Source organism: Malaya genurostris, chromosome 2 (genome assembly GCF_030247185.1).
Source record: "Malaya genurostris strain Urasoe2022 chromosome 2, Malgen_1.1, whole genome shotgun sequence".
Taxonomy (NCBI): domain Eukaryota; kingdom Metazoa; phylum Arthropoda; class Insecta; order Diptera; family Culicidae; genus Malaya; species Malaya genurostris.
In genome coordinates, this window is record NC_080571.1 from 311,153,525 (window position 1) to 311,176,291 (window position 22,767).

The window sequence follows — 22,767 nt, forward strand, 5'->3', positions numbered from 1 at the left end:
ATAGGGTGATGACTGAAAAACCTACAAATTCAATAGTTTGCTTCTATGGAAGAAGATGAGCTAATAGTAAACATGTTCCACTAATTAACAGGTCTGGTAAGTTGATGACCACATGAACTCACATCGGTCCCTGGTGTTCGGTTCCAGAAGTACCAGAAATAGTGGTGAATAGCTTCAAAGTGGAACTCAATCACTTATCTACCGATTTTCTCAAACATAGATTCAATTGAGCGGTCATACGGTCCAATACGTAATTCCTGAATACTGATCAAGTCCAATTTCCGGTTCTGGAGTTTGTATGGAAAGCAGGTTAGTATTATCAAAAGATATTTGAAATAAAAGCTGGTCTTTGTGGTGGAACTCTAATATTGGCAATGATAACAGATATAGTCAATTTTTGGTCTATTAAAAATTGTCGTTATCTAATAGATTGAATATACCTTCGAATGTCCTAAAGTATTGATCATGTTCTTTGAGCAAACTTTTTCGAGACTGACACTGATCATTGAGTCGTGATTGAACTATAATTTATCTATTGTTCTATAAAGGTAACGGAATACTATTAGAAAAATATATTGTGTCTCAAGTTAGTTGTCGAAAATTGAATAACCGACTCAACAACCAGAATGACTGATAATATCAAAACATTGCAGTCTATCATCCAAAATGAGCTAAATACAGTAGGTGTGCGAAAAAAAAAAAGTTCGTAGACAATTGGAAAGTTCGAATAACATTATCAACCCGTTGGTTTTATAGTTATGTTAAATTTATTTCACGGAAAAGTGCTCAGGAAACCAGAATGAAGTACGCGATGAGAATATCTGTTTAAAAAAACATCAAATCTCAACCAATAGATTAAACAGACATCACAAACAGATAGTTAGCATCTTCCACAGAACCGGGAAGAAAATTTCTGCTGACAACATGCCATATTAAAAACATTCTGCACAATTTGAATGATAATAATGAAAGTTTTGCTTCCTCAGCACCCGATCCAAGACATATTCTCGAACGGCTTGATTCTTCCTTGCACAGTCTGGTGAAGCGGACCGGCTCACTGTCGCACCGCAGGCCCAGAAGACGTAACCCGCTGAGTGCGGCGGCTTCCTGTCACTAAATTCACAACACGTGCCGAACCCCGTAACAAGCATCTCGAGTGAACAAGGAAAAAGGCAACGAAAGCAAACAAACGTGAAAATGTAAGGATCCCAGTTTTAATGATAACACCTGACGTGTACGTGCATTAATTTTTAATTTTCGCTGCACTAGCTTGCATTGTATCGTCCCCCAGCAGGTTCCCCGACAGGTTCCGGGCTGCGCAGGTTCTCCGTTTCATTCCGGATCTCAGATTTAACCGCCTGCAGCAGCTGTTTCGGAATCAGTGGCAATTTATTGTTCTCGTTCCTTGGGAATTGTGTGTCGTGGAGGAGACGGGAGTATATTATATCTGCAAGGTAAGTGAGAATGTACTTCAGCCGTCAATGTACTCTACACTCACGTAGAATGGAGCTTTCCCAATTTCTGTACAATCTTAACCGTATTGTTGATATGGTGGTTTTAATCAGAGGAAGTAGGTTTAGTGGAATGAGCGATCGATGGTTACTGGGTAATGAAAATTATTTAACTAAGACTTGTTTTAACTTTAGCCAATATTTTGAGATTGGATACTTTGACGTAAGTCGTAAAATATTTGATTACAGGAAAATCTGTCGTGACAAAATCGAGGCCGAACTGTGTGGCACCACAATTTTCATTGCAAAGCGTTTTGCATGTGTGACTTGAGTTCCCGTGTACCATTTATCTTGTCATCACCCCCGGTACCGACCTGACATGTCATCTAATCATTTGACGGCGAGGCCGTTTTTCGAGCGCGTGTGCTACTCACAGCGTACAACTTAATTTAACCTGCAGAATATATTCACCGTGTTGGAAGCTTCCTTCGCTCGGGGGGGAGGATAATCATCCAGTGACTGTGCACTCCAGGCCGTAAGTTCATTAAGTTGTTCCAAGCTGAATTAATCCTTGTAGATCCATAAAAACCAATTACTGTTACAGCCTTTCGCGCTCGCTTCCGCCACGGGTGTCAGAACTACTATACGGCAGGTAACTGACTGGAAACGACCCTTTCTTTGCTGAAAAACGCACCGAGCGCTTTAAAATTTAACCAGCTAATTAAGACAACTGCGCTTTCGCTTGTCTTCAGCAGATATATTCTTATGTTTCTTGGATTCGAGTTTCCGCAGTCTTTCACTGCGGAAACGTAAAGCTTCAAGATGTACGAGTGTACTGTTTGTTATTCTGTTCTTTTATAAATTCGTTATCCGAATCAGCCAAATTGCCTAATTTCAACCACTTTAAGGAAGGTGCTCAATCTGATCCACTGAACCTTGATTATAAGTATTTTATTTGGTCTTGTTTGGTACGAGCAATCCAACGAACATCGTGGATGGTTGCTAGGGATAAAATATCTCATAAATGAAGCTTCGGAAATAAGCTCCTGCGAGTGGCATTCTCCGGAAAAATCATTTACTTGTCAGCTGGTGACGGGTGGTCGAGACGAAACAACATCGCCTTGTATGACTAACAAACCATCGAACTCTGAGAGAGCAAATGGCTAAGTAAAGCTTTATTTTTTACCACGAACCGTACCCATCCTCGTTGTCCTCGGTGGTTTGCTTGCCGTCGTCCTAATAGAATAATCTAGACGGTACTGGCATATGAAGAGGGGAGGACAGATTCGGAGATAATTCATGCTAGCTCGAAGTTTTCATTACTTCATTGAAAAGCTTCTACCGACAAAGTTCAATTGTATTATCTGAGAAAGTTGAAAAAATATTTTTATCTCTATTAAGCTTATAATTCAAATACAAAAAAAATCGATGAGTTCGGAGCTGCTAGTCGAATTCTTTTTCTTGGGATCCTGATTTCTTTTACGTTCTTTTGCGTGATTATTTCCGACTTGTTTATCATTGGAATTTGCTCTTGTTATTGTAGTGAGGAGAACCGGGTACAGTAGTGAAACATTTTTTCAAGGAAAAGGTTAACCGGCTCAGATGAAAGGTCGAATGGTCTCATAGGTTTCAATGGAATTTAATTCGAATGCGACTTCCGGTCCCGAAATTATAGGGTTATGAATGATGGAAATTTCAAACCTTTCGTTTAAGATGACGATGAAAAATACGTAAAATATCAAATCACAAATATAGGTCTTATTAGTTTAGCCCATTTCCCATTTTTGAATAAACACAAATCAAATTAACATCAACAGTAGGTTTCAATAACATGTTTACAAATTTTTTTTTTTCAAATTATTATATCCGAAAATTTTCTAATTATCGAAAAACCTTTCTACTTTTAATCAGTTTGGTTTATAGTGTGCACTCTTTGGAGAAATCCTGTTACTTTATATCTTATTAGATGCACATAAATGTAGCGTCGCAGCTCACACAAGTTTACATGTAAGAATATTCAATATTGTGTCTAAAATTTCATGACACGTAATTCATTGAAATAAAAAACCCTTCTCAATTTACCTAGTGGTGTGATAATGCATTTCTTATCTTTCATAACAGACTCATGAAAATATATTTCATACTTTTATTAAATAATTTCGGATACTAATTTTGACACCAATTGATTCAGATTGATTCGAGTAGTTCACAAAAGCATGCTTTAGTGTTTATGTCACACAGTCAGCATCATTCGTCCAAACTAGTGCTTGACATTTGCGTTGCCTATTTGTATGAGAAGAGTGATGCTAATCTGAAAAACCCTTCTTAGTCCACTTAGTGGAATTTTCATATATCTTGAAAAATCACCAAAGTCCCAGAAAGTCGATTTTTTCAAATTTTTTTTTGGGATAACACTAAATCTCGACGTTTCATGCAATTTTAAAATTTTTGGCATAAAAAAAATCTTCGATTTCGGAAATTTCATGTACTCCCCCCTATGGTACTTTTTCAAGATCGAACATTTTCAAACTTTAACCGCTGGGCAGCACCCCTTACCCATGTCCGATTTAGCTCAAATTTTGCATGAGGACTTTTTTCTATATGCTTAAACTTCTGCACAATAGCGCTTTACGAAATTAAAGGTGATCCCAAAATATTGGCACCCTTATATACATTAGAGCGCTAAAAACCAACATGTTTTGTCGGTTACGTCACTTATACCATTATATCTCCGTAACCAAAAGTTACAGCCATTTGATCTTTGAACTTGATCAATGGCCCGACAGTAGCTTTCAAACGAGCATAAGTTTGTTCAAATCGGTTCAGCCATCTCCATCTTGAGCGCGTATAAATATCTCCGAAAAGTGCACATACACACATACACACACAGACACACACACATACACACATTTTCCAATCTCGTCGAACTGAGTCGAATGGTATATAACACTATGGATCTCCGAGGCTCCGTTCAAAAGTCAGTTTTCCCAGCAATTCTAATATCTTTCTATAGAGAAAGGCAAAAAGTAATGATAGCGACCGCTGTGACTTCGAATCGAGAATCGTCGGATAACGAAGTACGTCTGTTGATCGACTGAGCAACAGAAGCATACATTTATTGGTTGGTAAAGGTGCATTTAAATTCATTCAGTCTCACTTGCTAGCCAAACAGTCGAAATCAGTAAAATTCATGCTTATTTAACATATCCTGTGCTAATATTAACAATATCCCGTCATTTGATTTTACCCAACTAAACAAAAGTTCGAGTAAAAGGGACTGAATAGGGTTAAGCAGCTCACGAATTAATAGAATTCTAAACAACCCGTTTTTAAGAAACTACCTACACTTGAAAGTTCGCATGATGCAACCAAACGAACTTCTGAGCTACTTCTAGAATACATTTTCAGATTCTATGCAGCGAGAGAGTTCACACGGAACTTGTTCTGTATTTTCGAGTTACCAAAACTACCGCACATACTCTCAACTTGTTCTGTACTTCAAACTTCACGGAATTTGTTCTGTACTTCGAACTGTCATAAACCATGTGTTCTGTTAAGCAGCGAGAAAGTTTACACGGAACTTGTTCTGTTATTTCAAGTTCTCAAAAGTTCTGCATTTTTAAATACCAAGAAAGTAGATGCTTTAAATAATTGTGTAACCTCTAGTTGCTTGAGTATGCTAGACCCCTAAGCGCTTAATTGCATTACTTTTGCTACTGTTAATTTTTTAAATTGCTCATTGGAACTTAAGAAAGTAAGATAATTGATTGAATTTATAAAACAAAATAAATTACACTGAATTTTGGGTACGTGGTTCGGTGTAAAAGGTGTAAAATTTTTATATACAAAATACTTTTTTAATATACCTAGTGGTGTAATGTTGCCTTTCTCATGTTACTTATATTTTCAAAAATATCACCAGAACATTCTGTGAAGAAATTTCAATGTTGAATAAAATAGCAAACTTTCTTTGCGTATAAACTAACATAACCTTTTCAAATTGTAAACAGTTTTGTCAAGTTAATTATAATTTTTCTTTATTTTGCATCGTCGCACTAAATGATAAAACACACTTTACCCTATAGTCCTGGAACCGAAAATCGGACCCGGATGTAATTATACAGCAACCTATGAGACTATAGGAACTTTTATTTGAGTCTGTTTGTGGAAATCGATCAAATCATTTCTGAGAAAATTGAGTGAGACTCGTTTTAGACTTTTTGACCACTATTTCCGTTACTTCTGGAACCGGGAACTTGGAACCAGTATAGCCGAAGTCGGTTCGTTTAGTAACTAATATAGCTTACAAACTGAATCAGTTTTAAGCCAAATCTAGAAGAATTTTACTCTTTTTTGCATCGTCGCTCTAAATGACGGTGGGCAATTCAATAGCAACTTATGGGACTATGAGATATTTAATTTTATAAGTGACATTATTTGATATATACTCACATACATGCACGCACAGACACATTCATTGCTCAGCTCGATGAACTGTGTCGAATAATATAGAACACATAGACCTCTGCGAAAATTTTCACTAGTCAATTTTTCAAGTCATTGCATTTACTTTCTATATGAGAAAGGCAATAAGTGTACTTTTATAGAAAAGCATCGTTATCATGATTTTGTAATAACACTAACAAGAAGGTACGAATTAAATAAAAGATATAGAAGTTTACATTTTTTTAACCTGAAAAATTTAAATTGAAATGTGGCAACCCTCCACGCTATACGAAATTGAGCAAAGCACGCTGCGAACGGAGCAAAGCCGCACGTACCGTCGCGTACCAGTTTTGCATCGTTATTTTGAATGACAATTTGAATGCCCTATAATTTAGGAACCGGAAGTCAGATCTGTATGAAATTGCACAATATATTTGAAGACAATAAGAGCTTTAATTTGAATCATTATTTATGAAAATCGGTTCAACTGTTGCTGTGAAATCGAACTGAATTCCATTTTTGGAGATTTTCTTTACTATTATCTGCGTTCGGAAGCGGAAACCGGGGACTAGTAGTACTAAAGTAGTTTTATATATTCTCTTACTAACAAGATCTGACAACTAGATGAATTTAGCAGTAAGTTTTATAAAAATGTGGATCTGGATCTACATTTCAGGGACTTTTTAAAGAACGACGTTTTATTTGCCTCTTAGTTTGTGAAAATCGGTTAAGAAATATCCGAGAACATTGAGTGCGCATTTTTCAATAAATTTGCACAAAGTTGGATCCAAATGAAATTCTAGAAAATTGTATGAGGCCATAAGACCTTTCATTTGAATCTAAGTTTGTGGAAATCGGTTCAGGTATCTCTGAGAAAATTGAGTGACATTATTTATCACATACACACACACATACAGACAATTTGTGATCTTGGCGAACTAATTCGAATCACATCACTTTCACATCTCACCCAAGTCAGTCGAAAAAACAAATCCGCTTACGTTCGGGACGGAAGAGTATTGAGAAATAAGTCGATGAAGAGGGATTTTTGAGGACGCTTCTGGTAAATCATGATTTGCGGTGTCCACTATATCTCAGCACAAACTAATCAGAAGTGAACAAATCAAAGCAGCATAGTTAGAGAGTAGAAGTTTTTCTAGACCCCAACGTTTCCGTTTGATTATTTAATTTTTTTTAATAATTTTCCATTATTTAAATTTTTTTTAATAATTCCGTCATTTTGAAGCTGTAAAGCCTCTCCAAAGTAACAAACAACGAAAAAGAAAACGTTGGGGTTTGGTTTTTATATGTACAAAGTATGTGCAAAATTTGAGCACAATTGGTGCAGTAGTTTTTGAATGAGGATGGACACAGACTTTCAAAACCTGCTTTCGAGGAAAACGCGTTCAAAGGTTTTTGTCTATAAAATCAATGGAAACAATTTATTACTCAAGGGAGCCCGTAGGGTCTAATATTTAAAAAAAAAATTTTTTTTTATTTTATAATTTGCTATAATGAAACATTTCAAGAATGTTTGGTCAAGTTTTCAAGTCAATCGAAGCAGAAGTCTTGGGCCTGTGTGCCGAGCTCTTACTTCTTCGCAGTATGAGATAAGCAAAGATAAAGGCCCATAACTTGCAGAGTTTCGTTCCGATAGGCATGACAATTTCACAGAATATTCTTTAAATGTATAAGAAAATACAAAGAAAAAAATAAATGATTTTTCAAAAGTGTTAGACTTTATCCGCCCCTTAAGGAGCAAATGCATCTTGACTTTAAACGTGTGCATTTACTTCAATGCAATAAGACAAATAATGTTGTTTACATCCAGTTTTATAAAAAGTTGGATGCAATTCAATTCGCAAAAGACAATAACAATGTGCACTACGTGAAGCACGAGAACATGAAGTACAACATTCCAGTATATATGGAAGATAGTGATATAGAAGTGCGTGTGCATGATCTTCCCTCAAGCGTTATCGATCCTTATGTACCCTCAAGCGTTCAAAAAAGTCCCAATACGGAGAGATTCTCTCTATTGGAAAAGAAAAGTGGAAGAACTTTTTCCCCGGCATTCTAAATGGCGTACGTTTGGTGCGCATGCGCTTGAAGAGGCCTATACCTTCTTATGTGACTTTCGGTCAGGATACAAGAATCCCGTGCAAATCATTTGTTACCTATGACAATCAGACGGCCACATGTCAATATTGCCTAGAAAAATGGTGACAACAAGATCCAATACAAAAAAAAATATTTCAAATATCGGCTCAGTCGGCCACGTGAAGTTTGTACGCAAATAGGCCTGAATAAAAATATCTCTTAAATAAAAAAACTGATTCGAATGGTATATGACACTCGGCTCGTCGGGACTCGGTTGCAAAGTCGGTTTTCACAGCGATTGCATAGCCTTTCTGTATGAGAAATGCAAAACTTGAAGAATATTTACTATTCAACTGTGCTTTTTGCAGTTCTTATATAGAAATAACAATCAATTATTGCGAAAACGGACTATTTCACACAGGTTCAATGAGCCGAATGTCATATAACATTCGAATCAGTTCGTCAAGATCAATAAATGCCTGTTTGTTTTAGTAGGTGACAAAACAAATATTTTTCAAAATGACAAGACCGATTTTAAATTTTGAAACTCATCCGGATCCGATCCTCGAAGCCAGAATAAATAAGTGTTTAGTGAAAAATAACTTTTTTTCGATTATAGAGGTTTTAACATTGTCGTCATTCACCTCTTCGGGCCAGAAAAGTTTTCTGACAGTATGTGCGGGGGTTGGGAATCGAACCCAGGTTGGCAGCGTGAAAGACATCGACTTACCCATCACGCTATACCCGTTCCCCTGAAAAATAACTCATTTTCAAGAGAATTCCTACAAATGTAAAGCGAAGCTAATATACTAAAACTTGTCAGCTATTTCATTTTCTAGTTACTGCTCTTATCGTATATGACCATAGAATCTTACTTCGGTTAAGCTGGACCTCCTAGTACTCATTTCCAAACGTACCGGAAGTACTGGTGAAGCACTTTGAAATGGTTCTCACATTAAGTTCTCAACGCTGGGCAGACCAATTTTCACAAACCAAAATGCAATTGAATGTCTCATAGGTTTTTATTGAATTTATTTTTCATGACGTTTTCATTTCAAGCTCAGCTTAGCCGCTCATCTCTGTCTCCTATTTACCTATTTTGTTTTGCACCAATATGAAGGTCAAAACTGTATCGATCGCTTTAAATTAGTAAATTTTAACTTTTCGGATATCTTCTGTTCCACAAGAAAGGAAGCATTTATAGGAAGGTAAACATAATCATGATTACCATTAAGTACTTCTAGAAATATTTCTATATATGCCACATTTTTCCCAAGTTGATAACGGGACCCAATGAATTGTAAAATAAGAACGTTATTTAAGGTCCAAAGGACGAAAATATTAATTTTCTCAACTGTGTGTATTGAACAGTTTTATTGTTTTATTTTTATGATAACGGGTTTCGAACGGCTTCCTACAACATAAATTGGATCGTCCGTTATTTCATTTTTTCTTCTAACTTGTACCTGTTTGAAGAAACTACCCCAGTGCTATTCAAAACCTGTACCAAAGAGATATTTCTACAATAATGGAACGATATCAAAATACGCAGTTGAACTTTGCAGTTATATCGCGGTATACTGTTCCGTTGTCAACTTTTGAATTTTAAAGCTCATTTTAACCTCTTCAATTTTATTTATTGCTTTCGTTTGTTCCGTGCTAAACTTTAAATGTCAACTTTAACAAACTCCAAACCTGTTTCAACGCCCTTTGCAAGGTTGTGCCGGCAAGGAGGAAGGAATCGCTCACACATTATAAATAGATCAAACCATTTCGGGAATAAACTTGCCTTGAAAACGTCTGGATGGATGAAAAACTTCCTAACGATAGATCGATCGGAACGGAGAAATAATCAAAACTCCATTTTGTTACCCGCTCGAACAGCTTTGACTCGGGTGTTCGAAGGGACTGATGAAGGGAACGGAAACTTAGCCCAACATGTGGTAGAAACAGTTTCCTCGATATGTGCGTTGCATTGTTCTTCTGCGGCGAACCGTTTACAGGAGGAAGTTTTATCTGACTTGAGACTGCTGTGGGTGAGGGCACTGCTGCACACTGTCTTATTATGATTCTTTGCTTATGTGGCTTGTTCTTGCCTTCGTTGGGTGGCGAGTCACGGTAGTATCGGGCAGTTAGGAGCTTTCCAGTCGCAAGGAGAAACCGGTTTGTTCGGATGCCTGGGGAAAGGATGACAGACTCGAGGTGCGCATGCTCACCACCTACCCGGAGCCGAATACGGAATGGAATGTTTTGTGAGGCGCTGCCACACACGATATTTCCAGCATCAGTTTTTCACAGGATTCAGTTATTCGCCGGATTCTGTGACGTTTGGATTTTTTTGTCGGAATATATCACTGTTGACCAACTCGAGGATTATTGTGCCGTTACGCAGCAGAGGCAATTTTCCAAATAGCTCGATATTTCGGCACTGACCTGGATTTCGCGGGAAAATTATTCCTTGGAGACGAAGATAACAATCTGTCAACTGTCATTTATTGTTCGGGTGCGTTTGACAAACGAAAGTGGATCGCAACTGTAAAGTGGAAATAGCAGCAGAGTTTTTTCTTGGCCAGTGGGTGGTTCCGTCTACCGGTGGTCACTGAGCCAGTGGTGGTGGTGGTGGTGGTAAAATATCACGTACGATGTGATGTGTGCGGGACGAATGTTGTCATTTTCCGTTGGTGATGGTTTTAAATTGGAAGATGAGATAAAATAAATGTAATAAATTGCCAATCCGAAGATTCTGACAACACCGGAAGCAACCGATGAAAATTGAGTGTAGTAGAGTGCGCTCAGATTGAATAGGCAATCATCTCCAGTGAAGAGTAGATTGGTCAGAATATATTGGGTGTGCTCCGAGGAAGATACGTTTTTCAATTTTGGAGCCCCATAATAACCACGGGTTCATCCTGGCTTTGGCATTCAGACTCAGTGAACAGGAAAACACAGTAAACGAATTGAAGGAAAAAGGCAGAATTTAGTTTCGAGGATATTTTTGCTAGTACTTGGAGGAAAGGTCGGTGCTTTCAAGAAGACGTTCCGGTGAATAGAAGGTGCCGTGTTACTGTCGGTCGCTAACAATACCGGCTACTGAAGCGGAATATCATCTAGAAAGCTTATTTTCATTACAAAAAAAAAAATTAACGTGAAATTAAATCGAAAGTGGGTCATAGTTGGATTACAGAAGGTTGTTATACTCAGTTGGTGGAAGAATATTTGCTACTAGAATAAAATCGGCAGAAGTACATCATCTTTGAATAAAGGGTTTTAATTGCCACAGCTGAAATTCTGATTGAAAGTGTCATTCTGAAACATAGCTTTTAGGATAAAGTGCTTTTGCCGGTGGTGGCTTGGGTTGAAAACGCGTCGTTCACGAGTTCTTGCTACGCTGCTGTGTGTGATACACAGGGGTTGTTTCAGATGTTCCTGTAAAGAAAATTGCAGTGTAGTTTGGAAACCCTTGCCGTAGAAGAAAATGTTGTGAGAAGAAGCAGCTTGTGCAAAATTGAGCTTACCCGCTATTAGCAGAAATCCCCAGTGAAGTTAGAAAATAGCAGCGCAGCGATCATCACTGTCATCGTCATCAGCGCCGTCAGCCGTTTTGTTGTGTGTTCAACCCAGTTCTGCCGTTGTGGGAAAGTGTACTTTCCAAAGAAGCTGAAACGGGTATCTCCGGGTATCGTGGCTGTATGTGAGTGTGTCTCCGTCGGTGTGTTTGTGCGTAAAAGTGCACTGGTTTCGCCCCCAAGCGGTTCCGGTTGCCAGTGACGGCTATACAGGCCCTAGTGCCGGAAAGGAAAACATACGCTTGGCCGCCCATCAAACGGTGATCTGCATTCGAGAACGGGAGGCAGTAGGCGGCATATTTGCAAAACCAACATCAAGCCGGAAGCTGCATTTGGTTGGCTTGTTGTGGAAAAGCTGAATGCAGCTGTCTAAATAGGTATGCACAGCGTGTCGGTTAAAGTCTGAAAGTGAAAATCCCTTGCGGGGGCTTAACAAATGATTTAGGAATTCATTTATTTGATTTCACTGGTTGTGGTATGGAGAGGAAATTGGCTTTGAAAAGTGTTAATATTTGTTTCTTGTGGGTTGGGAACAGAACTGATTTCATCTACATTGGTATTGTGAGGAAATATTTGTTTAGAAATGCATTCAAAAGGACTTCTAGTTTTCATTGGCATCAGAAACCACCTATAAGATGTAGTATATTGAATTTAGGAAGATCTCAATCGTGTGTTGCAACATAGTTTTACCTTGCTCATGTTGTGAGCGAACTCTTCGCTTTTCAAACAATTTTTCGAATCACTAAAACAAACAGTTTTAAACTGGCCTAGCCAAAGTCCAGTCCTGAATCTCATAGAACACCTGTGAGAAGAGCTGGAACGACATAACGAAATAATTTACACCTTTGCAAAATGAATGGTTTGCAATTCCCAAAAGATGCCTTGAAAATATCGTCTCATCAATGCCAAGAAGGGGTGCTGCAGTTTACTCAAATCAAAAGGCTATAGTACAAAGTGTTCGCTTTTTATGTACACTAAGGTATCTTTTCACACGGTTTCTTTTCGCACGGTTTTTTTTATACACGGCTTTTTTTACACGGATTCCGGAATTAACACGGTTTTTATTTACGCGGTTTTCGCAATTAACACGGTCTCTGATGAGAGTTTAAAAAGTACTGTCATTTGTTTTTTGAGAAAAATTTTAAAAAAAGGAACAGGTTGTCTGTAGGAAAACGATTTTGAGAGCTAATTTAAAGTTTTAAAGTTAACTAAAATCATTCACTAAACAATTCACGAGATCATTGACTGTCGTTATATAAAATGAATAATCACTCTTCAGATCTTCAATCCCTGTCGTAAATTACACAACGTCTCTTCCGCTCAGTTGTGCTGTATGATGTCAGCACCGTCATTGATATCATCGATAATTTAGTAGCGTTGAAGAAATAGTTGGATTTACTAATCTCTTCAACTTTCATCAAATCGAGCAGTACAGTATTTTATACCCATTTGAATGATATAACTCTTTTATGGGTGGTATTATCAGCACTTCTTAGGTCAAACGTTCTAAATTGTACGTATTATCGTTCCTTTGAAAACCGAATTCATTAAACAGAAGGCATGATTCATTTAGATTAATTTGCTTATCATGCAACGTGTTCCTAAGTGTTCTAATTTCAATTTGGCATCCAATGTGTTTTGTCAAGTATGCCTAGATCTTTTCGTAACCTCTGACTGATTTTTACATTACCGTTTTTATTGTGAAAAAACAGTTATATTTTATCAAAAACAATACAAACAAATAATCAAATCTACGGTTTTTGGAATTATTACGTCAAATTTTCGACGCGGTTATTTGCACGGTTTCCGCAATTAACACGGTTTTATTTTGCACGGATTTTTTTAACACGGTACGTAACCCCCGTGTAAAAAGAGACCTTAGTGTATTTCACTTTTTGATGATAATATTCAAACCGTATTTCTGATTTATATTAGCTTCAATTTCAACTATGAACTTTAATTAGGAAAGACTGTTTCTGCTGTCATGATTAGAAAATCATAAAATCAATCATTTTAACTTCTCATTAAACCATGAGCAATAAGTCTTCTCCCATGAAAATTGATCATGGTCCGAAAATGCGTTACTTGAGGAATGTATTTCTTTCAAAGCTCGTAACTCCAATTGTCTATCCGGATATCACTTTGAACCCTCTGCCTCAAGTGTTGTGATGGAATGCTTAATTGTTTAATGGTAAGCAAAAAGCAGACATTGAAAAGAAAGAACTACTGAAAATGTTTACTTGATCCTGAGGTATATTCATTTAATAATTGTGTTGTTTTACTCATCGGCTGAAAGAGATTCGACAGCAGTGATAATGAACCGAAAATTGACATCATAAGAGTCTAAGCACGGCTACGCTTTTCATTTGACAAACATCAATGTTACATTTTGCATAAATATATCTAAATGTATTCTTATATATTTGACGTGACTGTTGTTGTTGAATAATGTTGAATAATATTCTGAAAAAATATTCTGAAAACAAGCATAAACCGAAAAATTAATTCGATTGTAAATTAGGAACATTCGACATAGAGTTTTTTTTTAAAAGGCCGCACAGTGATTTGAATCGACAAAAACGTGAACATAATTCTCTAGCTGCTAAACCGTTGATCCGATATACATAGTTCCTTTGAAGAACTCATTAATAAAAATATACCTCGTGATTTGATCACAATAAAAAATGTGCAAAGCCTACTACGATAAAAGTTATAAAGTCATTTCAACAACTTTTTTCTCTTAAGAGATAGAAAAATAATACCTTGTACGAAGTTTTAGAACTTCTAACGAGAAAAAACTTTGCCAAAGAAGCTGTAGGTCTAACACATATAGTTTCGGATATATGAAGCATTTTAGTTTGAAACCACTTAAAATCAATTTTTTGTACATAACTTTTTTCGCAATTATTTTCAGTGTCTATTATGTTCGAGACAATTACTAAAAACGTAAAATTACACATTTTTGTTGAAGACTGTGCACGGTTTGGCCTTTTCCCTAAAAAGTTATTTAACATTTAAACTTTTATATACACTAACTTCAACTACTAATAGAAAGCAGGGTCGCAGACAAATAGGCACATACATATACTTTTTGGAAAGCTTAAATCAAGTAATATAAAATTGCGAAGTAGGTATCGTGGCCTTTTTAAATTGTATAAATAAGACAACGAAACATAGAGTGCTTTTTTGACCATTTTCTTAGAAAAAAAAACATTTACTAAAACGACTATTTTTGGTTTTTTGAAAAGAGCTTTGTAGGAAATGTTCAAAAATTGGAATCGGTCATTTGTGTAGCTTTGGTGCAATGATGTAATGATTGAATATATTTCGATATCTTACACCATTACCAGTACGTCCAAAAACATAGTTTAAATTTAAGTCTTGTGAGATTAATTTTTATGAGTTGAAATGTGTAAGTGTAGCCTGCTTGAAAGGCTGAATCTTTTTGGTAAAATCATGTCATTCTACGAAAAACGTTCTTATGAATTAAGCCATACACTGAAAAACATAGTGAAATTCACACGATTTCTAAATAAATAGTACTATGAAATGGACATCAGTTGAATATAAAATTCGATTCAAAACCATCCTCGATGTAAAACTAAATTGGAATACATTAATTTCAATGAATATGACCGTTTATTTGTATTGACGATTGGTTTTACTTTTAAAGTATATTGAAAAATGAAGCACTAACAGATCGGCTGAAAAGTTCGTATCGTTTCTATGAGAGGGCACCACTAGAAATAAATCCATACCATTTTCAGTTAGTACCAACCTTCAAAAGATACGTGTATAAATTTGACAGCTGTCTGATTATTAGTTTGTGAGATATTGCATTTTGAGTGAAGCTACTTTTGTTATTGTGGAAAAAATGGAAAAAAAGGAATTTCGTGTGTTGATGAAACACTACTTTTTGATGAAAAAAAGTGCCGCCGATACCAAAAAATGGCTTGAGTAGTGTTATCCAGACTATGCACCGGGCGAAGCAACAATTCGTAAGTGGTTTGCAAAATTTCGTACTGGTCATATTAGCACCGAAGACGATGAACGCAGTGGACGTCCAAAAGAGGCTGTTACCGATGAAAAGGTGAAAAAAATCCACAAAATGATTCTCAATGACCGTAAAGTGAAGTTGATCGAGAAAGCTGACACCCTAAAGATATCAAAGGAACGTGTTGGACATATTATTCACGAACATTTGGATAAGAGAAAGCTTTGTGCAAAATGGGTGCCGCGTGAGCTCACAATCGATCAAAAACAACAACGAATTGATGATTCTGAGCAGTGTTTGGAGCTGTTATATCGAAATAAAATCGATTTTTTTCGTCGATATATAACAATGGACGAAACATGGCTCCATCACTTCACTCCGGAGTCCAATCGACAGTCAGCTGAGTGGACTGCACGCGATGAACCGAACCCAAAGCGTGGAAAGACTCAACAATCGGCCGGTAAGGTTATGGCGTCTGTATTTTGGGATTCGCATGGTATAATTTTCATCGAATACCTTGAAAAGGGAAAAAACATCAACAGTGACTATTATATAGCGTTATTAGAGCGTTTAAAGGACGAAATTTCAAAAAACGGCCTCATTTGAAGAAGAAAAAAGTTTTGTTTCATCAAGACAATGCACCGTGTCACAAGTCGATGAAAACCATGCTGAAATTGAACGAATTAGGATTCAAATTGCTCCCTCATCCACCGTATTCTCCAGATTTGGCCCCCCAGTGACTTTTTCCTGTTCTCAGACCTCAAGAGAATGCTCGCTGGTAAAAAATTTAGAAGCAATGAAGAGGTAATCGCTGAAACTGAGGCCTATTTTGAGGCAAAGGTAGGTATCGCCTCTGATGGCAATTATGTTGAATAATAAAAACGAATTTTGGCAAAAAAATGTGTGTTCCTATTAAACTTTTCAGCCGAACTGTTATTAAGTAACTTTATATTAAATTTCCTGCTCCAAATATGCACTGTTGGTGTTGGTGAGAGCAGACAGCATATTATTTTTAATAACACAAAAGATTTGGTTGATAATACAAACGCTGGAGCATTTGGTCAATGATAATATAACGTTACATACAGGCGTACACGGTATATAAAAGTTTATTGTTAAATAACGTTTTAGGGAATAGGCCAAACTGTGCACAGTCTTCAACAAAAATGTGTAATTTTACGTTTTGAGTAATTGTCTCGAACATAGTAGACACTGAAAATAATTGCGAAAAAAGTTAAGCACAAAACATTGATTTTAAGTGTTTCAAACAAAAATGCTTCATACATCAGAAACTATATGCGTTAGACCTTTAGCTTCTTCGGTAAAGTTTTTTCTCGCTAGAAGCTCTAAAATTTCGTAGAAGACATCGTTTCTCTATCTCTTAAGGGAAAAAAGTTGTTAGAATGAACTTATATCGTAGTAGGCTTTGCACATTTTTTATTGTGATCAAATCACGAGGTATATTTTTGTGAATGAGTTCTTCAAAGGAACTATGTATATTGGATCAACGGTTTAGCAGCTAGAGAATTAAGTTCACGTTTTTGTCGATTCAAACCACTGTGGGCTGGATTCACACGTGTTTGTTCATGCAGTTCATTTAGGTGTTTAAATTCTAAAACACAAAATCAAAACTGAAGCAATTAACGCAAGTAAACATGTTGCTGTAGGCGGCGTCGGTTTTCAAAAACATAATAATTCAACTGTTAATGATTCAGAATAAAATGAATTCGTCGCACTTTTTACTGTTTTGCTATTCAAATGTACATTATTTCAGACATTAGATAAAATCGGATTAAAAAGTACGTTCTTCACAGGTTTCCATTCAATTCATATTTGAAACCTTCATATTTCAAAACATAACGCCTGAATTTATGTTGCAAAAATTACCTTCGTAGCAGAAAGAAGCCTGCCCTTCTATTTTGTTGGTCGTTGAGCGCTTGTTAAACGACATACTGCACGAAATATTCGTCCAGTTTGCTGGAACGGTTTGTTGTTGTTTTTTCTCTTGCAAAAATAGTGTGAAAATTAAATGTTACCTTTATAAAGAAAAAAAATTTGTTGTTATTCTACGTGAAGTAGAAGTATTGTACAGGTATGTAGTATTAGTTAAAAAAAAATAAATGAAAAAAACTTCGGAAATACTCCAGTAAAACTAGTTCAACGGGGCTCCAACTCCTCATATTAAAAATGGCTCAACGATGGACCTCTGTTTACCGGGTTTGTTGAACGAAAAAAATGGCATTCAGTTCAACGGTCTGTTTCAAAATCGGCAAACGAAGGTCCCGAGTTGGCCTCCCGTTGAACGATTGATTGGACCTTCATTGGACCAACGATCCAAAGTTATGCTTTAATTTCAACAAAATCAGTCCAAATGGATCATGATCCGATAACTTTTAATCATGGTGTATTATCACAAAATGAAAATATACTATTTTTCCCATTTCATGTCTCGTTTTGTTTCTTGCTAGAATCGGAATTTTGTCCATATGACAATGTTAATAAGGGCATTTGTACTGTAATGTAGATGGCTGTATAATCTTATTTAAGTAGTTTAAGGTTATTATATACTTTTTAACTTCCCTGGAAGGTGAGATATCGATTTAGTGCGACATTTTCCAGAAAATGCACAAAAGTACCTATAAAAGACACTCTGAGCTGGTATTTCTGATTAGTACAAATTCTAATACAGTCAATTCAATGTTTTCGAATCGCGAAATATATTTTTAATATATTTTTGATGTTTTCCCACATCGCAACCCCAAATTCACAATTGTGAAAGCTGAAACAGGAACTCTTCAGAGGAACATATAGACGTAGATTATTTCAAGAAATATCACTTTTGCAAGTGTTTCAGAAGATTATACGTAAACTCGGAAATACTGAATAATGTCAAGTACCAATTATCGACGCATAATCTTCAAACTTGTACCGAAAGCGAACTTATTGCCAGTGAAAATGTGGCAAATGCAAAAAAATCAATTTCATTTTCTTCGCGTTTCGTATTCGACTCATTTGTGCTGTAGCAGTTTAAATTGAACTGCTATGGACACCTAAAAAGTTTATCTTAACCCCTAAGTAGATGAAAACTTCAATCTATTTGATTGGCGACTTTAAGATTGTTGCGCTGATGTCTCGAACGTAAAACTTGCTGGCCGTCAACAGATTGTGAGCATTTAGGGGTTTTGGTTTATACGAAATGCACATAATCAGCTTCATTTTATTTCGTGTTTAGTCTTCGACTTATTACAAGGTCTCATATTATTTATTAATTCATATATACTACAGTTAGACAGAGATGGCATTTCACCAGAGTGATACACGCTGGAGTCAGATTCTTGTCCACACCGAGGGTGCAAAAAACGAAGCACCGCACAAAGAGGAAAGCACACTTCTTCTCAGTGTCGAATAGACGTCATTTGAGTGTGTGCTTGTGGTTAAAGCAGCTGGCGCGAGTGAAACACATTCTCTTAGCATGAATCGCTCACACGCGCTCTCGTCTAAATACACCCAAGTGACCACTGGCGCGTGATGGTGAGCGAACACTTCTGTGAACTTCAATTAATAGAAAGTAGATCTGGCCTTGCTATGAAAAATTTTGCAAGGAAAACCGAAAATTTTACGATGAATTGTTTTATTTTGCTGATTTTGCGTGTCCACGCTTCTTCTACGCAAACCATACAGCAGAGTGCTCACTGGCGTGTACACCTCTGTGAAAGTATCTGCATCCACCTCAGAGAATTTATTAGCTAATGCTCTAGCACTTTGGTGCGATTCAGTGGAAGATGTAAAAGGAAATAAACAAACGCACTCATGATGCGTGCACACTTTATACAACAGTGGTGTATAAATGTGAAAGAGAAGAGCTCTCGTTGAAGTTGTCAATGCGAGGGGAGAAATTTTGCTTGCTCTTCGTCACACAGAGGAGATAGACATCTCTGCAGTTAGAAACATCAATATACTACAAATTGAAGAGTTTGGAAACCAGTTTCAAAGACTACTTTTGCATAAAACTACTACATTTAACTACTACATATGAGTTTGAAAGTTAATGAAAATCGATTTAATCGTACATAATAAAAACTGATATGAGATCTTTTCAAAGATTTTTACCACTATTTCCGGTATTTCCGGAACCGAAGACTGGATGCCGGTATATTGAAGTTCGGATCATTCAACCATCAGATAATATGAACTACAAACTGAAACAGTTTTAGGTCCAATGTAAGGGAATTTCCAAGTTTTCTCCACCGCCGACAGAACGGGATGGAAGAAACTCGTTAGGTCTGGTCCAGTCCAGTGGGGTGATTTTTTTTCCGCAAATATTATTTTCTTTATTTCAAAGGAAATTCATCATTTTCTACAATATTTGACAATTAAATTTGAGTGTTTTATCGTTTTGAATGTAAATCGTGTTTGGAGTCCGTCTGCTTTCCGCAATCCATTAAGAAGAATTAATCTTCTCTTATGCTAGAGCTTACTCGAACTGTTAAACCTAAGTGAAACAAGAACCTTTGGTAGATGTTTTAGAGTCGAAAGTATTAACATGACTGCATTTAAAAATTTAGCAAAATGAGGCTGCTTTTTCAGATACCGAAGAAATCGTCTCTTCGCTTTATAACTGTTCAAGAATTGTCTCATTTGCAATCATTTTCTCCGTGAAAAGCAAAAAAAAAACAAACGATTAAAATTCTTTATTCAAATCAATATAAACGCTACTATATGTCAAACTCCAGAGTGCAAATATATAATAGATAGCAAATTTTATTATCTAGTCACATCGCTTGCTTGGAAAGAATTTTTGACCTATGACTGTCTTTATATTGAGCTCCGCGGCTCCTATGAAAGAATTTAATGAGTCGTTGTTCTTCCGTAAAGTAGGTGAAAATACATTAACATTTTCCCTCTGTCTTGTCCTTTTTCCTTCCCCAATGAATTATTCAAATGAATGTTTTCGAAGGTGTTCAGTCTGTTCGATGTCCATTACCATTTCCTAAGCAACTTTTATTAGTAAAACGTGATTAATGCACCTAGCAGTGAGATGATACCTTTTTTGTTATCAATCAGCATGCGTTTTTCTCGTGAATGTTCTTCGATGTTTTTGATTTTCATGAAATTATTTTAATTACCGTCGTTTTAAATGACAGCTTGAAATTTCAATTACTTTGTAATTTAAAGGAATTAAAGATAGAAATTGTATGAAACCTTAAAACTATTTCTTGTAATCTAAACGTATGACAGTCGATTAAGCATTCGTTGAGATGTAGAAGTGAGTTCCTCTTTAAAGTGTTTGTCATTATTTATGGTACTTCCAGAAACGATATTAAGAAACCAGCACCATCCAAAAATAGTTCGTATGTCCATGAATTAGTAAAAAGAACTAATTGAGATAGTTTTGAGCTGAACTTTGAAAATTTTTCGGTATCGTCATCTTCTATGACGGTCTGAATTTTAAGTACTTATCACCCTGTAATTTCAAAATTGTAAGTCGGAATCGGGTAAAATTCACCAAGTTTGAATGGAACTATAAGTTGATTTTAGTTTTAATATTTGTTTAATAAATTCGTTTTGGCCTTCTCCTCCATTCCCGATACTTTCGAATACAAAATTCGGAAATCGATGTAGCCGAAGACAGTTCAATTCAGCTTATGAATTGTTAAATATTTAATTAGATTCGAAATTTTTGAAAATAGAGAAATCGTAGTGCGGTCCACATACAATTTTTGGGCACCTTTCGGGATCTAAAACCGAATAACGGTAAATATGAAATAAGTTTATTTGGTTGTCGACTCTCAAAATCTATGAGCCCGATAAATTTGTTTTTACACTAATCACCCTGTATCTCCTGAACCAGAGGTCGAATCTCATTAAAAAACAAGCAGTTTTTATGGGACCCCTAGATCTTTTATTGAAATGTTAGATGGACGAAATCGGTTCAGCCATCTACTAGCAAAATGAGTGACATTATTTAAATTTCATGACATGATGATATATCATGTAGTTCCGAAACCAGAAGTCGAATCCAAATCAAATTCAAAAACCTTATATGGGAGGATAGGACTGTTCATATGAGTCTTAGTTTGTAGAAATCAATCTCCTAGAACTGGTTTTTTTGATCGACTGCCAAGATTTTCAGATATGTCTCTGCCGGAATGTTTTGGTAGAGGATTTTTTTTCTAAACAAAGTTTGATCTAACAAGTCAAAGGCCATAGAAAAACTGAAAGAACAACATTTCAGTTGAAAAGAAAAACGATGCTATTATGATGGAGAAAACCAAAACATGCTATTGTATTAGAAGAAAAGGAGACTACCTAGTCAAGATTGATTTCGGAAACTAACCGAGGTCAACTCATTTTCATCACACTTCATTCCCGATTTCAGTATGTTTAAATTTAAAATTGAACTGGTATAACTACTTAAACTTAAACCGCTTAGCAGACGCAAGTTAATACTTTATCAAAATCACACCGAAGCGCAATATCCTCTCTGATGGCTGTGACCGTATCTGTGTAAAATTGAAATCTATTGTAAATTATTAAAGTTGTACTATTAACTCAATTCAGATTACGTTTACGGTAAACACTTCAATTAGGACCATTGCAAAGGAACATCAGGGACTACTCGTTATGAACCCATTACCCCTTTTTTATGCGTCAGCAAACATCATGTGAACCGCGCTGCAATTTAATCCACCGTGAGTTCCAGAAGCAAGAACAATTTAAACCATCCAAAGATTGCTCATCTTGTGTCCTGCTCCTGGCAGTGAAGCCAACGGACGGAAATAGGAATGGCAGTGTCAGGATGATAAAAATGTGTTTGGTTCAACCGGTGTATGACAAATGACCTACGATTCTCAGCTGTCACGGGCACAATCGTATCTTCCTGAATTCGTAGGAAGATAAATGAAATGAACAATTTTTTCACGTGAAAGAGATATCAGATAGAAAAGGAATTTGGATTCTTTAAGCTCACAGCATTCTTGTTGTATTTTCGTAACAGATTATGTTACGAAGGAACGGGGGACACAACTTTTGCTAGTTTATCATCCGTGATCCTTAAAAAACTTATTATGGTTTGTTTTCAGAGTCGGTCTGGTGTTCGGATGAATACTAAAATTACTTGTTAGATTATTGCAGCATTTCTATGGTGAAACACTTAGAGAAAGAATTCGTCAAATGTCATGAATTCGATGAATTCGATGAATGCGTCAAA

At 36.3% G+C, this 22,767-nt stretch overlaps 1 protein-coding gene across 2 annotated transcripts in view; it reads left to right on the plus strand.

Moving 5' to 3' along the window:
* Positions 1-1,435: 1,435 nt before the first annotated feature.
* LOC131431109 (neural-cadherin-like) overlaps positions 1,436-22,767 on the plus strand; it is a 1,211,689-nt gene continuing 1,190,357 nt past the window's right edge. The window contains exon 1 of one of the 2 annotated variants that reach the window (XM_058596616.1): positions 1,436-1,454. The gene's annotated coding sequence lies outside the window, so the exon portion shown is untranslated. Of the gene's footprint in view, positions 1,455-10,317; positions 11,941-22,767 lie in introns of those variants that run through there. The other variant, XM_058596615.1, reaches the window with a different exon arrangement.